General features: G+C 37.8%; 1 protein-coding gene and 1 long non-coding RNA gene across 4 annotated transcripts in view; one reads left to right on the top strand and one right to left on the bottom strand.

Moving 5' to 3' along the window:
* LOC147022590 (uncharacterized) overlaps positions 1 to 18,969 on the top strand; it is a 132,437-nt gene that overhangs the window by 37,933 nt on the left and 75,535 nt on the right. The window lies entirely within an intron of this gene.
* Positions 1 to 18,969, bottom strand: part of LOC147022591 (uncharacterized) — a 79,563-nt gene that overhangs the window by 24,922 nt on the left and 35,672 nt on the right. For both annotated transcript variants that reach the window (XR_015059802.1, XR_015059803.1), the window contains exons 2-3: positions 1,809 to 1,904; positions 575 to 624 (exon numbers count right to left, since the gene is read on the bottom strand). This is a non-coding gene — a long non-coding RNA (uncharacterized LOC147022591). The remainder of the gene's footprint in view (positions 1 to 574; positions 625 to 1,808; positions 1,905 to 18,969) is intronic.

Genomic DNA, 18,969 nt, shown 5'->3' with positions numbered 1-18,969 from the left:
AAAATATTTTTTCATTGGAATACTTGTTCTCAAATGTATTAGAGCGTTATTTGTCTATATTTACAATAGTCTTTAGAATTTATGACAAAAAGAAACACCCGCAAAAAAATGTTTCCTGAGCTCTGCTCGGTGAGGCAATGTGAATGCTTGCGCCCCCCCCCCAACCTAAAATCATGGATCCGCACCTGGCGTATTCAAGTAAAGTTAACAATATAAAGAGGTGAAGGACAAAATAAAGCTTGAATGTTGGTCGTGCATTAAAGGACTAGCGGATATGTTATCAACACAAAGAGATAATGATGTCATTGGAAATTGATCTTTTTAAGTGTTTTCTTCCTTAACAAAAGCAGGTTACATGAGTGAAGAGAGTCTGAGAACACAGTACTGTATGACATAAAACCACAAATGATAAAAGGAAGTTATTTGGACATGCTTGACAGGGTGTTACATTTGTAAGGAGGGAGGACAAGGTGAACATGTCATCGTGAGTTAATCAGCATGTTGAAATAGTAATAATAAATAACAATAACAATTGATGGTAAACTTATTTTTACATTGTGTAATGTACACTTACTATATGACGAGCACTATCTGCCATCCATTATATCATATCCTGGGATTGTCCTGAGGGTTCAACATGGCGACCGATTAGGAATGGTTCACATACAGTACTGCACATTAATTCTTTCGGCAGATATTTATACACAAGTTTGAAACACTGTATATCACTAGATGTTTATCATTCACAAACAAGTGCAGGCACACAGGAGGGGATACTCATATAACATACCCACTCAAATAAAGCGAACATATTGTAATAAATCACATGGGAGGGAGACTGATGTGAAACCTAAAATTATAGTGGTTTCCTATATAAAGAGGCACTATATAGAATGTAGCCAAGAATATTGTGTTATACATAAATGTACTTTATATTTCTGAATTATACATAATTGGTTATCTGTTCATGACTTATATCCCACACTGAAGCCTGGTGTTGGCTTCGTGGTTAGGGTGGCTGGCTTTGGATCCTCGGGTCCTGAGTTCGAGCCATGTTGGCTGCTGAATTACACCAGGTGGGGTTGCCTCAGCCTGTCATCCTCCTGACGTCGGCGAAATGAGTACCAGTGTACTGGTGGATGGGGCACAGCATCAGTGGCACAGCTGTGCTCCGAGAAATGGTCGGAGTGGTGACCTGTCCAAGATTGTGCCAAATAGCCAAGGAAAAACTGCTTTGGCAGTTCCAATTCTCTGTTCCAGAGTATGGGTCCAATTAGAAGATATCCCACACCAAATAAAACAAAGAGTATTGTGCTATGACATGACAATCATACGGGCTGCCAGGATACCCCAGAGGTATAAATCCCCTTCAGAACGGACTCGTCTGGGTTCAAATCCTGACCCAGCTATGAACTTGTCATCCTGATGTTTTGAAGGCAGGATATGTGTGCCATCCCTTGGATGGATGTTAAACTGGACATCCCATGTGATAACATCAGTTAAACATCCCACAATGTCTTTTGCAAAGAGTAAGTGAGTTATCACCGGCACCCTGAACAAATCACTACTTCCTGTCACCTTCAGTCGAATGTCAGGCCTGGTCATTCGGTTCGTGAAAGACTCCGGCGAATAATCCAGCTGCCTCACCCCAATATAAGGTGGGAAATATTGGGATGGTTGAAATAATAGTAATATTAGCAGTCATAGTAGTAGTAGTAGTAGTGGTAGTGATAGTAGTAGTACGTGACAAGCATGATGTCAGAGCTATTTCCATAGTATACTAGAACGCCACTCGGTAGAGCACATACCTCCACCAGGTTGAACAGTTCACGTCTTGTATCCCACCAATAGACTTGATCTGGATCAGGACTTGAACCAAAATCGAATCGGCTTGTTCTTGTCACCTGCAGTACACAACTCATTCATCAAGTTTTGTCATAACTAGTCCACAACCTTTTGAGATATTATATCGTGCTCACAAACAAAAACAAACAAGCAGACAGACAGAGAGTGGTGGTGGTGGTGGTGGTGGTAAGAGGGAATTGAAACTAAAGTATATTATTGTGTGAAACTTATAAGATTCTCACGAGCTTGTTATACAATGTCCTGAAAACATTGAAAACACCAAGATGGACCCCAGCTTGGGGCTATCACTCTTTATACATTCATCCACAAATAACATCGTCTATCCGACTAACCTTTCAAGAAATCACTATTAACAGCAAAAAAAAATTTACCCCCAGATAGGCTTATAACGGTTATATTCCTGTACAGGTATGTTAAGCATGAAAATATAGAGAAACAGTTAACTTTTCCCTTGAAATGACATGCCATGTGGCACATTCACAATGACCTACCCACAATAACCACACGTTTGATGTAAAGGTAAATGTACCATGTCATGTGCTTTTAAAACCTGCACCTTTTGTGTCATTTCCATGTCGTTTAAGGAGTCTTTTTTGTTCATATTTTTGTCGAACAATTATTGATAATAATGAACAGAAAACTCCATTCTGATATACCGGGCGCGATGGGAGAGTGAGAGAGCAGCCGAGGACTATGAATCTGGCAGAGGGAGGACTTTGGAAAACTTGTGATGAGGAAAATCAGGAGAAAGAGAAATGCTGAGTTGTTTGCACAATGATGCCAAAAAACTCGTTTTTATTTTTTTCATTTACTGAATAGCCGATTCGAAATGAGATTCACACGTGATAGTATGACGTTTGCACCCGTGGCACTACAAAGTTTTGAGAATGAAAGATGTTAACACATTTGATGTTGGGCACTTTGAAGGAACGACCGATGCCTGTTGTCAGAGACCCTTTTGGCAGTATGCCATGAAAATTGTGTTATTTGACTGCACACCATATGATAATACTACAAGTGATTTAACTATACACCACATGATAATACTGTAAATGATTTGATTGTACACCATATAATACTGTAAATAATTTGACTGTACACAACAAGATAATACTGAAAATGATTTGACTGTACACCAGATGACAATACTATAAATTATTGACTGCACACCATATGATAATAATATAAATGATTTGATTGTACACCATATAATAATACTATAAGTGATTTGATTGTACACCATATGAAAACACGATAAATGATTTGATTGTAATTTTTGAGTACAATCTTTTGAGTACGAGAAATGATTTGATAATACGATAAATGATTTGATTGTACACCAGATGATAATACTATAAGTGATTTGATTGTACACCATATGATAATACTGTAAATGATTTGACTGTACACCATATGATATTAGTGTAAATGATTTGACTGTACACCATATGATAATACTGTAAATGATTTGACTGTACACCAGATGACAATAATATAAATTACTTGACTGCACACCATATGATAATACTGTAAAATGATTTTACTGTAAACCATATGATAACACTATAAATTATTTGATTGTACACCATATGATAATACTATAAATTATTTGATTGTAATTTTTGAGTACAATCTTTTGAGTACGATAAATCATTTGATTGTACAACAGATGATAATACTATAAGTGATTTTATTGTCCACCATATAATTGCACGATAAGTGATTTAATTGTACACCATATAATAATACTACAAGTGATTTGATTGCACACCACATGATAATACTATAAGTGATTTGATTGTACACCACATGATAATACTATAAGTGATTTGATTGTACACCATGTGATCATATCATAAGTGATTTGATTGCACACCATATAATAATACTATAAGTGATTTGATTGGTCACCAGATGATAATACAATAAATGATTTGATTGTACATTATATAATTACACTATAAGCGATTTTATTGTACACTATATGATAATACTATAAGTGATTTGATTGTACACAATATGATAATACCATAAATGATTTGATTGTACACCATATGAGAATACCATAAGTGATTTGATTGTACACCATATGAGAATACCATAAGTGATTTGATTGTACACCATATGATAATACTATAAGTGATTTGATTGTACACCTTATCATAATACAATCAGTGATTTGATTGTACACAATAGGGTAATACTATAAATGATTTGATTGTAATTTTTTAGTACAATCTTTTGAGTATGATAAATGATTTGATAATATGATAAATGATTTGATTGTACACCATATGAGAATACCATAAGTGATTTGATTGTACACCATATGAGAATACTATCAGTGATTTGATTGTACACCATATGAGAATACTATAATTGATTTGATTGTACACCATATGATAATACTATAAGTGATTTGATTGCACACCATATGAGAATACTATAAGTGATTTTATTGTACACCATATGATAATACTATAAGTGATTTGATTGCACACCATATGAGAATACTATAAGTGATTTTATTGTACACCATATGATAATACTATAAGTGATTTTATTGTACACCATATAATAACACTATAAGTGATTTGATTGTCCACCATATGATAATGCGATCAATGATTTGACTGTACACCATATGATAATACGATAAGTGATTTGATTGCACACCATATAATAATACTATAAGTGATTTAATTGTCCACCATATGATAATGTAATAAATGCTTTGATTGTACACCATATGATAATACTATAAATTATTTGATTGTAATTTTTGAGTACAATCTTTTGAGTACGATAAATCATTTGATTGTACAACAGATGAAATACTATAAGTGATTTGATTGTCCACCATATAATTGCACGATAAGTGATTTAATTGTACACCATATAATAATACTATAAGTGATTTGATTGCACCCCACATGATAATACTATAAGTGATTTGATTGTGCACCACATGATAATACTATAAGTGATTTGATTGCACACCATATAATACTACAAGTGATTTGATTGGACACCAGATGATAATGCAATAAATGATTTGATTGTACATTGTATAATTACACTAAAAGCGATTTTATTGTACACCATATGATAATACTATAAGTGATTTGATTGTACACCATATGATAATACCATAAGTGATTTGATTGTACACCATATGAGAATACCATAAGTGACTTGATTGCACACCATATGATAATACTATAAGTGATTTGATTGTACACTTTATCATAATACAATTAGTGATTTGATTGTACACAATAGGATAATACTATAAATGATTTGATTGTAATTTTTGAGTACAATCTTTTGAGTACGATAAATGATTTGATAATATGTTAAATGATTTGATTGTACACCATATGAGAATACTATAAGTGATTTGATTGTACACCATATGAAAATACTATAATTGATTTGATTGCACACCATATGAGAACACTATAAGTGATTTTATTGTACACCATATGATAATACTATAAGTGATTTGATTGCACACCATATGATAATGCGATAAATGATTTGATTGTACACCATATGATAATACTGTAAGTGATTTGATTGCACACCATATAATAATACTAAAAGTGATTTGATTGTCCACCATATGATAATGCGATAAATTATTTGATTGTACACCAGATGATAATACCATAAATTATTTGATTGTACACCATATGAGAATACCATAAGTGATTTGATTGTACACCATATGAGAATCCCATAAGTGATTTGATTGTACACCATATGAGAATACTATAAGTGATTTGATTGTACACCATATGAGAATACTATAATTGATTTGATTGTACACCATATGATAATACTATAAGTGATTTGATTGCACACCATATGACAATGCGATAAATGATTTGATTGTACACCATATGATAATACTGTAAGTGATTTGATTGCACACCATATAATAATACTATAAGTGATTTGATTGTCCACCATATGATAATGCGATAAATTATTTGATTGTACACCAGATGATAATACCATAAATTATTTGATTGTACACCATATGAGAATACCATAAGTGATTTGATTGTACACCATATGAGAATCCCATAAGTGATTTGATTGTACACCATATGAGAATACTATAAGTGATTTGATTGTACACCATATGATAATACCATAATTGATTTGATTGTACACCATATGATAATACTATAAGTGTTTTGATTGCACACCATATGAGAATACTATAAGTGATTTTATTGTACACCATATGATAATACTATAAGTGATTTGATTGCACACCATATGATAATGCGATAAATGATTTGATTGTACACCATATGATAATACTGTAAGTGATTTGATTGCACACCATATAATAATACTATAAGTGATTTGATTGTCCACCATATGATAATGCGATAAATTATTTGATTGTACACCAGATGATAATACCATAAATTATTTGATTGTACACCATATGAGAATACCATAAGTGATTTGATTGTACACCATATGAGAATCCCATAAGTGATTTGATTGTACACCATATGAGAATACTATAAGTGATTTGATTGTACACCATATGAGAATACTATAATTGATTTGATTGTACACCATATGATAATACTATAAGTGTTTTGATTGCACACCATATGAGAATACTATAAGTGATTTTATTGTACACCATATGATAATACTATAAGTGATTTGATTGCACACCATATGACAATGCGATAAATGATTTGATTGTACACCATATGATAATACTGTAAGTGATTTGATTGCACACCATATAATAATACTATAAGTGATTTGATTGTCCACCATATGATAATGCGATAAATTATTTGATTGTACACCAGATGATAATACCATAAATTATTTGATTGTACACCATATGAGAATACTATAAGTGATTTGATTGTACACCATATGATAATGTAATAAATGCTTTGATTGTACACCAGATGATAATACCATAAATTATTTGATTGTACACCATATGAGAATACCATAAGTGATTTGATTGTACACCATATGAGAATACTATAATTGATTTGATTGTACACCATATGATAATACTATAAGTGTTTTGATTGCACACCATATGAGAATACTATAAGTGATTTTATTGTACACCATATGATAATACTATAAGTGATTTGATTGCACACCATATGACAATGCGATAAATGATTTGATTGTACACCATATGAGAATCCCATAAGTGATTTGATTGTACACCATATGAGAATACTATAAGTGATTTTATTGTACACCATATGATAATACTATAAGTGATTTGATTGCACACCATATGACAATGCGATAAATGATTTGATTGTACACCATATGATAATACTATAAGTGATTTGATTGTCCACCATATGAGAATACCATAAGTGATTTTATTGTACACCATATAATAATACTATAAGTGATTTGATTGTCCACCATATGATAATGCGATAAATTATTTGATTGTACACCAGATGATAATACCATAAATTATTTGATTATACACCATATGAGAATACTATAAGTGATTTGATTGTCCACCATATGATAATGTAATAAATGCTTTGATTGTACACCAGATGATAATACCATAAATTATTTGATTGTACACCATATGAGAATACCATAAGTGATTTGATTGTACACCATATGAGAATCCCATAAGTGATTTGATTGTACACCATATGATAATACTATAAGTGATTTGATTGCACACCATATGACAATGCGATAAATGATTTGATTGTACACCATATGATAATACTGTAAGTGATTTGATTGCACACCATGTAATAATACTAGAAGTGATTTGATTGTCCACCATATGATAATGCGATAAATTATTTGATTGTACACCAGATGATAATGCGATAAATGATTTGATTGTACACCATATGAGAATACCATAAGTGATTTGATTGTACACCATATGAGAATACCATAAGTGATTTGATTGTACACCATATGATAATACTATAAGTGATTTGATTGTACACCTTATCAAAATACAATCAGTGATTTGATTGTACACAATAGGATAATACTATAAATGATTTGATTGTAATTTTTTAGTACAATCTTTTGAGTATGATAAATGATTTGATAATATGATAAATGATTTGATTGTAAACCATATGAGAATACCATAAGTGATTTGATTGTACACCATATGAGAATACTATAAGTGATTTGATTGTATACCATATGAGAATACTATAATTGATTTTATTATACACCATATGATAATACTATAAGTGATTTGATTGTCCACCATATGATAATGCGATTAATGATTTGACTGTACACCATATGATAATACGATAAGTGATTTGATTGCACACCATATAATAATACTATAAGTGATTTGATTGTCCACCATATGATAATGTAATAAATGCTTTGATTGTACACCAGATGATAATACCATAAATGATTTGATTGTACACCATATGAGAATACCATAAGTGATTTGATTTTACACCATATGATAATACTATGTGATTTTATTGTACTCCATATGATAATAGGAAAAGGGATTTGATTGTACACCATATAATTACAATATAAGTGATTAGACTGTACACCATATGAGAATACTATAAGTGATTTGATTGTACACCATATGAGAATACTATAAGTGATTCGATTGCCATCAGGTGATGGTAATCACGAGGTTACCGCAGCCTCCACCAAGCATTGTCCACCTTTGTCACAAAGTGATGTCCACCCGCAAGAAAGGCCTGTTAGGTTGAGCTGGGCGGCTTGGATTAAAGCTTCCATTTGCAAAACATGTTCCAACAATTTTAGGACTGTGTCCATTCATGTTTACCCCAGGTACTCAGGAAAGACCCCGTTTGACGGTTCCATTATGCTGACCTCAGTGAAACATCCATGGATGGAATGATTTTTTTACTTCATGTAATTGCAATGCGAGAAGATTAGGATTGGTGATCATATAAAAATACTTACAGATTCACTTTTGAGTTGATAATGGGTATTTGACCATGTGGATTAATTAGACGTTGCCCATCTAGCCTAGGAGAAGTTGCTCTTAGGATAATCCTGAAGCAGTCCATATTACCTAGCTCTTCCCTCTATATTGCACAACATACGACAAAACAATTCCTTTAACCAACACTTGTTGTACCTACATTTGGTCGCCGCGATGACCGGATGCTTAATGCGTCGTTGCTCCAAGGGTGCGCTCGGTTACACGAACTTCATTATCACACGGTGCGCAACTAATATTGCTCAGGATAGTAAAGCGACTCCAATTATGGAAATGATAGGTGTTGAAATGAAACACTTAAAGGCGGTGTATATCGAAGTACTTTTGCCGCCACAATTAGCTGCATGTGATCTAGATGTACGACCTAAAAGCATGTAGTGTGAATGGAACGTCGGAACACAATGGCGCGCGAGCACTCGTGTAAAAGGGTTCGTGGATGTAGTTGGAGTCGTCACAGTACGGGTAACGCTCCGTGTTTATCTTGCATGTCTCATGCACTCCAAGATGCACCTTCAAGTGCAAAATATTGATAAAATCAAACACCCTTTCGAGGATCCAATCAACAAGCCTGGTATACCTGGGCAGTAAACCAAAAAATGACGCACAATTATAGAGCAGGGGGCTCTTTCACACTTTAACAATTTAAATCGTTTTGATGTTCACACTACTATACATCTGCTTTGGCCAGTAAATTGTGCAGAGAGTGTGAGTGATCTTTGCTTCAATTTCATTAATGAAGACTCGTTACAAACCCGATGCAAAAGGGACGAGCACAGGTAACTCATCTGCCTGCTCTTGTGAATTACACCTGAGGTATAGTTAAGGAGAGAGAGAGAGAGAGAGAGAGAGAGAGAGAGAGAGAGAGAGAGAGAGAGAGAGAGAGAGAGAGAGAGAGAGAGAGAGAGAGAGAGAGAGAGAGAGAGAGAGAGAGAGAGAGAGAGTACATATCGGTGTGTGTGTGTACGTGCAGGTGTGCGTGTGAGTGTGACAGCACGTTGTTTGACGGGTGGTACCCGTATTACCTTTAGGCGGAGTGCTCACCCACCACTTATGTTGCCGTAATTAATAGCGCTGCGCTTTCTAAGGCATCTCGTGTCCTCATTTTGAAATCCGCTGGAACCTGTATATTGCTGCATCTCGCGCGCCCACCGGGCCGCAACTGTCTTGGACTTGGGGCATTGTACGCGTTGATGTAATTTACTTTACCCGAAAGGTTAATTTGCTTCAAAATATACGATTCGAAGCTGCGCCCTGACTCTGACAGGCTGTAAAAACACTGCAATGTGTGCGACGATAATTGTTCCACGACTCCAGGGCTGTTTTTTTGGGAACGCATCAGCCATGTGACCAAATAAATCCCTGTGAATATGTGTGAAACGGAAAACAGAGCACTGCAGCCAATTACCAGGGGCCTACAATAAATTGTGCATTTCACTTTCACACTAACGTATGGCTCGCCGTCAATCCCAATGTATTCCTATAGAGCAACATGAGGCAAGATACACCTGTCGAGAAAGGTGGACCAAGATATCCCACCACTCCCCACATGACCTTCTGGGTGCTGGTCATGTTCAGTTTCCTCAAAGTCCACACACGAGGGCTCTTTGTCTGATGGTACAGCAGGCAATTTCAAATTTCAAAATGTTTAACATGTTCAGTAATAAAAGGACCGAAGAGGATGTAGAGAGACATGGTGAGGCATCATTCCCCAGCTTTCACAACTGGGGCATCTTGCCCCACCTTTAATCCACACTTTGGGATCCAGGACATGCTTCTTTCCAGTCTCATATTGTGGGATTTCTGAATCGATAGTCCTGTTTTGTTCACATGCAACAATCAAAATCCCGCACTCAAGTCGATGTTTGAAGTCGAGTAATTCCTGGAACTTAGAATAAAGTGGATACCTGAGATGAAACCTGCAGAACGGTATCTATCATGATGATCATAATGCAGATTTCATGACATTCGTGTCTTACTCAATGTGTCAATCTTCTCCCTTTCTTTGAACTCATTATGTGATGACATAACCCTGAGTAGACAGAGTATCGAGTATTATACTAAATGAAGGGACAAGCAATGGACAAAGGGCATTGTATTTTGGGAACAAAACATACACGTGAACATAAATCAATTTGTGCACAAAAGACAGGTAAACTAACAAGCTACGAAATGTAATCCACAATTTTCCTGTGTTCACGTATGTCCAAGACAATACACAATTTAGGATGTTGTTTAAAGTCATATGTATATATATATATATATATATATATATATATATATATATATATATATATATATATATATATATATACATATACATATACATATACATATACATATATATATATATATATATATATATATATATATATATATATATATATATATATATATATATATATATATATATATATATATACATATATATATATATATATATATATATATATATATATATATATATATATATATATATATATATATACATATACATATATATATATATATACATATTCATATATATACATATTCATATATATATATATATATATATATATATATATATATATATATATATATATATATATACATATACATATACATATATATATATATATATACATATACATATACATATACATATATATATATATATATATATATATATATACATATACATATACATATATACATATACATATATATATATATATATATATATACATATATATATATATATATACATATACATATATATATATATATATACATATACATATATATATATATATATATATACATATACATATATATATATATATATATATATATATATATATATATATATATATATATATATATATATATATATATATATATATATATATACACATGCAGGACTGCAGGACTAATCGTTACACTGATCACTCATTTCATTAGGAACCATCATTGATAGTTTTCATTTTTTGCTTTACAGAAACAGGTGTAAGACCATTTCAGATCATTCAAGCCCCATTAATTGTGATATCTAGAGCAAGAGGAAGTGATATGGTTTATGGAATGCATGAAGGTGAACTTTCACTTGAAAAAAATTTAAGCAAATAAAACACGACGTACAAAGTGACATTTTCAACGGAACAACAATTTTTAGTTTTGCTTTAATTTGGACAACCTAAGCCTCGCTCACCCAAAATTATCTGCTAACCTCTGGCCCAGATTTGAAAAGCTAAGTTAAATGGCTTGGTAGGAAAAACAAAAAAAAAGGAACCACACCTTCTGATGTGATTTCACAACTGTTTATTAGACGCTTATATAGCGGCAAAAATGGCTTGTGCTATATTTCAAATGTTCACAATTTGATCCAATTAGTTGAGTTAACTTCCTTGAATCCAATTTTTTACAATCCTGAACTCCCCTGACTCCCTGACTCCTGTCTGTATGTAAGTTGGTATGTATTGTTTTTTTTGTTTTTTTAATTACTCTTACAAAAACGCAAGCCATGTGTAGAGCAAAATACATGCAAGAGATGTGACAAAGGCCTGATGAAATCTGTGGTTCAAGGATGAAACATCATTGCCTGCTGAAATGAGGTCTGTCGACTGATCTCTCCTATTCATTACAAAATCGTCGGAGTAATACTGAGTTCAATGTTGGGCTAGTTGTCCTTTGAATACTTTGAGTTGATGAACTGTACTCTTTACAGAGTGGTGGGGCTGCCAAGGCAGTTCCTTGGTAACAGTTATACTGGGCGGTTTGCCATTGCCTTCCCAGTTTTCTTTGTCCATACTCTGTCCTTTTCAATTCTGAGTGTCAAGCAAGGAAGCAGAATATAACATTTTTAAAGTATTTGGCATGACTCAAACGAGGTTTGAACAACCTACCTCCCAGACTCAGAGAAGATGCTCCAACCATTATGCCACTGAATCATGTGTATGTGTATGTGCATGTGCATGTGGATGTGCAACAATGGCACAAGTCATGTCAAGAATACTGTACGGTGCCACCACCTTGTCGTTGAAGGCAACCGACATCAGGCAACGAGATGGCTTCAGCCGAACCGTTTGGTGACACCTGCTCAACATCAAGTGACACGACCATGATAAAAACGAAAGCCGAATGGAGATGATCGGCTAAGATGGCGCCACAGCAGTAGAAATTTGATGGAACACAAGGCAGCCTGGCTGGATCATGTGATTCGGTACGGTGGACTGGTAGCAGCTGTTGCAGATGGTTTTCCAGAGGGATGTCGTCATTCGGTACGTTGACCAAAGATCGGTTGAGTTGATAACATCCGAGAGTGGTCAGGCTGTAATATCACTGAACTCAAAGCGGCAGCGCTGGAAAGCGGGGTTGTGTCAAAAGCGGTGGAAGTGGTTCCAGTGATGTAGAATTTGAGGAGGTGACCAAGGGATTATGCCTATGTCAAATGATTATATATATATATATATATATATATATATATATATATATATATATATATATATATATATATATATATATATATATATCTTCTTCTTCTTCTTCTTTCGGCTGCTCCCGTTAGCGGTCGCCACAGCGGATCATCCATATGATCCGCATAGTGATTTGGCATACGTTTTACGCCGGATGCCCTTCCTGACGCAACCCTGGTCGCCTCTTACGACACAGGGATATGGTACACCTATTTTAACCGGGGTTTACACCAGCCCAGTATACTGGTACTCATTTCGCCGACCTCGGAAGGATGACAGGCTGAGTCAACCCCCTGGTGTATTAATTCAGTGGCCCAACGGGGCTTGAACTCAGGACCTTTTGGATCCCAAGCCGCTGCCCTAACCACTGCGCCAACACCAGGCTCAAATGAATATATATATATATATATATATATATAGATAGATAGATATCAAATATAAAGCTCAGTTCCTGTCTGTGAGTCACAAGTGCCACTCATTCTACAGGCCACACTTCCACTCCTCCCCCCCCCTCCCAAGCCAAACAAGCACCACCCATTAGCCAGGGCCACATCTTTTCCTCCAGCGGCCGAGAAATCGCGGCCACTTTTTTGCTTCGCATCGCTCTGGGGCTTCAAAAGGCCTCCGGTGGATATTTAGAGACTGAACAGCGTGCATTCGATGATGAAATAACGGTACATTTAGATTACAACTCATGCAGAGGAAATGAGGTAATGCATGTTTTGTTCAAAGTGTTTGCGGAAGTGGTCTAATATACACCACGTTCTCATAATGCAGAGGGAAGAAAATAGTGGTCTTTAATTATAAAAAGAAAAAACTTTTGGTTAACACCCGACTTTTCAAGGCTTATAAACAAACAAATGAACATTTAATTCACATGTTTTGTGTCGTAAATACACATTAGAGGCGATGACAAATATTTACATACACATACATCGATACATATACATATATACATAAACATACAGAAAAACTTATACAAACAGATGCTTGGTACAACAGAATTTCAATATGGATACAAACAAACACGACATAACAGTGACCGAAGCTTTTCGTGCTGCACTCTTCAGGGTAAAATTGCAGCAAGTGAAGGAGGAAGTGAAGGTGCGTGCTGATAGACACAAGTCTCGATAAGGTAGACCCTGATTGCTTCAACCGTAATGACGTCACGGTTAATCCGAACGCCCATTAGTCGGCTCATCATCTTCACCTCGAGCTCCCATTGGCTGGAGCAGAGTTCGTCGATGATTGATGTTTGCAACCGCATCCTGGAGAGAGGAGAGATGGGTTTCCCCGAAGGTCCATTCACCATTTGTTGCTGTATTTCCCTTGATCTTTCCATGCTAAAAGAGACAAAGAGACCGTACAAATTTCTTTTGATGACATAATATTGGATCGGTGGTAAGGATGAAGGTTGCTTCCAATATACGTAAATGAAACGAGCTCCGGCCTCAGATTTGGCTATCCAACGTTGCCAAGTTAACCAAGTTTACCTCGTATAATTTACCTATAATTTACCTCCGACCTCGGCTCAATATCCTGAACATATCCGCATTGTACTGGTCTGCACAGATAGGGTTGGCAACCAGGTGCTGTGCAATGGCAGATGAAGCAGATACAATGGCCGGTGGTTGCTGGATATTTCTACAGGTTTAAGCAGCTCGCTTCCTTTTGGGATAACCGAGCGGGGTATTTTCACGCAGTCCCGTTGGACCCGATCACTTTACCGGATATTTAAAAACCAACTATATTCCGAGTGCAAGATGGCAGCTCAATTAAGGGAAGAGGACGTAACGAACAGGTTTACATTCACACAAGGACATTTATTATAATAAAGCACGTATGCAATGAAACAAGGCAAAACACGTATGCAATTATACAAGCAACAAAAGCATGACAAAAGAACTACGACCGTCTATACGAAATGCAATGCAAACATTTACAGCACACAAAGCACTTAACAATTTCATACTTATGAGACGGGCCCATGGACAGACGTACGCACACACACACACCCAAGAAATGGTGGCAGAGGCCTTTAATAATGGGCTCCAGCTCGGAGGAAAGGTGAGCTGAAACCCAGAACCTATCTCGAACCTCTTCACCCAGTGTGGTCTTCAAGTTGTTCAGACCTGAGCTCCAGCGAGAGCGAGCTGGATCCACTCGCGTGAGCCGCGATCCTTCCCGAGCTCCCGCGAATCCTCCGGTGCTTCTCAACACGTGTTGGCGATACGAGGCGCCGATCCTTCCCATCGATGCGTCGCTTCCCCGAGGAACCACCTCCAAGAAGAGGTCGATGAGTCGCACCAAGCCAGGAACCAAAATGGAGAACAAAGAGCTCCACAAACCAAGAAGACGAAGACGAAGACGAATAAGAAGAAGAAGCCATTCGCAGCTCGAGCCGAGCAACTGGCTCAACTTCCTTCCAAAACAAAGCAGCTCAAAGCAAAAAGCTCTCCTGAGCCAAGCAGAAGCCGAAACTCACTGAACCACCAAAGCAAAAAGCCTCCAAAAAGCCTCCCCCCGAGCCAGGCCTCAGCCGAAGCTCACTGAGCCAGCCGAAGCAAAAAGCTTCCGAAGGCCTCATCCCAAACCCAAGCCAAACAGGACCCGAAGGTCTGCTGAACGACTCCCCTCAACTCCGAACACGAACAAAAGAAAGGATCTCCTCTTTATCCTTCTTGGCCCCCTCCCCCACGCCCGGCGTGACTCATGCCCTCGTGATCCATTCCCCCGCTCAACCACGGGTGGGAGGGAGTTGTTGACATCATGAGTCACGGGACGGCGGGGTTCTTCTTCCTCTTCGCAGAAGAGGGGGGAGGGACGTCTCCATTGTTTCGTTCCTTAACTATTAAATTGATCTGCAGCGCATCTAATCGATGTCTGAACATTTAGACGATGGAAGGTGAGCTATTTTCGGGAACAAGCACTTATCGACATAGCTGACAAAAGGAACCTGAATGTTGTGTGCAATTGAATTCCCAAATTCGTAACAATATATATGTATTCATATATATATACAGTACATATATATATATATATATATATATATATATATATATACATATATATACATACATATATATCTTTCTCACAACTGATGGAATGACTGACTGATATTAAAGATCGGTGTCTTCCAGGTGACGTAGAAAGCTGAAATTTTGCATGCCAATGGACATCGAAGCCAGTCCACGAGGAAAAAATATCACAGAATCGTCGCACAACATCCGGAAATGAAAATATAAACAAATGAAAAAGAAAAAGGAGAAAATGCAGATGAGTGACCCGAGACGACGGGGAACCACGGTAATTTTGTGTGCCGATGGACATTGAAGCCGATACACCAGGAAAATCACAGAACTGTTGGAGAGCATCCGCAAGTGAAAATATAAATAAATGAAAAATCAAATGGAGGTGAGCAACCCGAGACAATGGGGAAACAGTTTGTATGCTTACACAATGTGTGAGCACACCTGACTAGTAATATATGAAGCTCTTTCAAACCACTGACTCACTCACTTACTCACTCACTGATATTAAAGCGGTACCTTTCGGGTGATGTAGAAAGCTGAAATTTTGCGTGCCGATGGACATCGAAGCTATTACACCAGCAAAATTCACAGGATCATCGGACATCATCCAGAAATGAAAATAAAAATGAAAGAAAATGCAGGTGAGAGATTGGAGACAATGCGGAAGCATGGTAATTTTGTTTGCCAATGGACAACGAAGCCAATACACCAGCAAAAAAATCACAGAACCATTGGAAAACATCCGTAAATGAAAATATAAATAAATGAAAAATCAAATGCAGGTGAGTGACTTGAGACAATGGGGAAGCACGTTTTGTATGCTGACACAATGTGTGAAACACCCCGCTTGTGTGTGTGTGTATATATATATATATATATATATATATATATATATATATATATATATATATATATATATATATATATATATATATTGTTGCGGTATTCGCGCCCGCCGGCGTGCTGACGGCCACGTAACTCGAATCGCGGCACGTCGCCCACCGGACGGACAATCCAGTCGTGACCCTCTCGGACTAACGCCGGGAACCAGTCACGGGTGGACCTTTCGGTCTCACCGCGATCGAGCCAATCAGCCCCCGCGTGGGATAGGGTTGCTCGCCAAATTCGACCTACCTAAGTACCCACGCGGAGGGTAGACCGGGCGATCGCACCTCGCCGCAGGTCGACTTCGGACACGGGCCACTTAAGCGACCCGTTCCGTACTATCAGAATAACCGAGCGGTGTTATCGTCGACCTCGACGGTTCGATTAATTATCGGGCGTATTCAGCCCACTACCAACCCTTTACGTGAAGCAAGATGAGGATTCAATGGGAGAAATGACGAAGCGAAGCGGGAAACAGTTCAACCCAAAAGCACATTTATTCGCGGCACACGGGAAGCACACATATACAATTCCACCAAATGCACACAGAAAAGAAAAACACAATGCAATTTACACAAAAAGCAAATATAAAAGCGAAAACACAATGCAGAGCTAATACCGACTACCGAGCACACGGCAACACTTATACAATTCTACTTCACAGACGGCGCCGACAACACATACCCAAAACCAAGGAAAAGAAATACCCTCAAGGATGAGGCGGGCCTGAGGCCGAGACCGGGTCGGCCTACCCGTCTGGTGATGAGACGAGGAGCGGCGATGGCGCCTCAACTCCGCGGGCCCCACGGACAGTGTCTGGTAGGGGGTGGGAAAGGGGCCCCCTTGGTCGCACTATCTCAGCGCGGGGGGAAACAGGAGGGGGTTGCTGATGCTCGGGGTATAGAGGATTTTTATTATCCCGCGACGAGCGTCTCCACCTCGGCCAGGTCGCGCTGTCGGCCTCCCTGGGGTGCAGCTCCCGACGCGAGCACCCCCTCGTCTGGTGTCGCCGCCTTTCCACAGCTCCGTCCCCTCCGTTCCGACTCCAACGCACACGACGACCAGCTCCTTCTTGCCAACTCCACCGCCCGCGAAGTCTTGACTCTCTGTTTCCGACTCTCCTACTCTCCTACTCTCCGACTCTCCTGACTGACGAACACGGTCCTTTTATCAGCCCCGTAGCTTCGCCCTCTCATCTTTGACCCCCTCCCTTCGACCTTTCACCTCGCTCCCCATTGGCCCGAGAAAAAGTGGGCGTGAAGGCTTTTTGATCCATAAATTTGCATATATCGATCGCCCTGGGGGCGGGGCCAATTCGCCCCTCGCTCACCGATTGGACGGCAAAAAGTGGGCGTGTGTCGTTTTTGATCCGTTTTTGAAGCACAAAATCCGTGATTTTGTACACGCTGTTCGGCGCGCGCCCTGCACGAGTCCAACACCGGTACCCACAAGCGGGGCAAGAACGGTGGCGATGCGACGGTTGCGAGGTGTGACGGGAAGGTCGTGGCGGTTGTGGTGAAGCGGCGTTGTGGTTGGTGGTTGATGTTGTGATTGTGGTGGTAATCATGGCGGTTGGTCCAAAATAAAGATAGCAAAAGAAAAACGGCTATCCTGAAGAGTCGCAGCACGCATAAATGACATGTATTCCCACTCGACAACGGGTTTGGGCCTAACTACACATGCACTTACCGAGATACCTCACCTAAGGGACCTGAATGGT

Source organism: Eptatretus burgeri, chromosome 7, assembly GCF_056783735.1.
Source record: "Eptatretus burgeri isolate ZD-2024b chromosome 7, Ebu_testis_v1, whole genome shotgun sequence".
NCBI classification, from domain to species: Eukaryota; Metazoa; Chordata; class Myxini; order Myxiniformes; family Myxinidae; genus Eptatretus; species Eptatretus burgeri.
The sequence above is the reverse complement of the archived record's forward strand: the minus strand, read 5'-3'. Positions and strand labels throughout refer to the sequence as shown.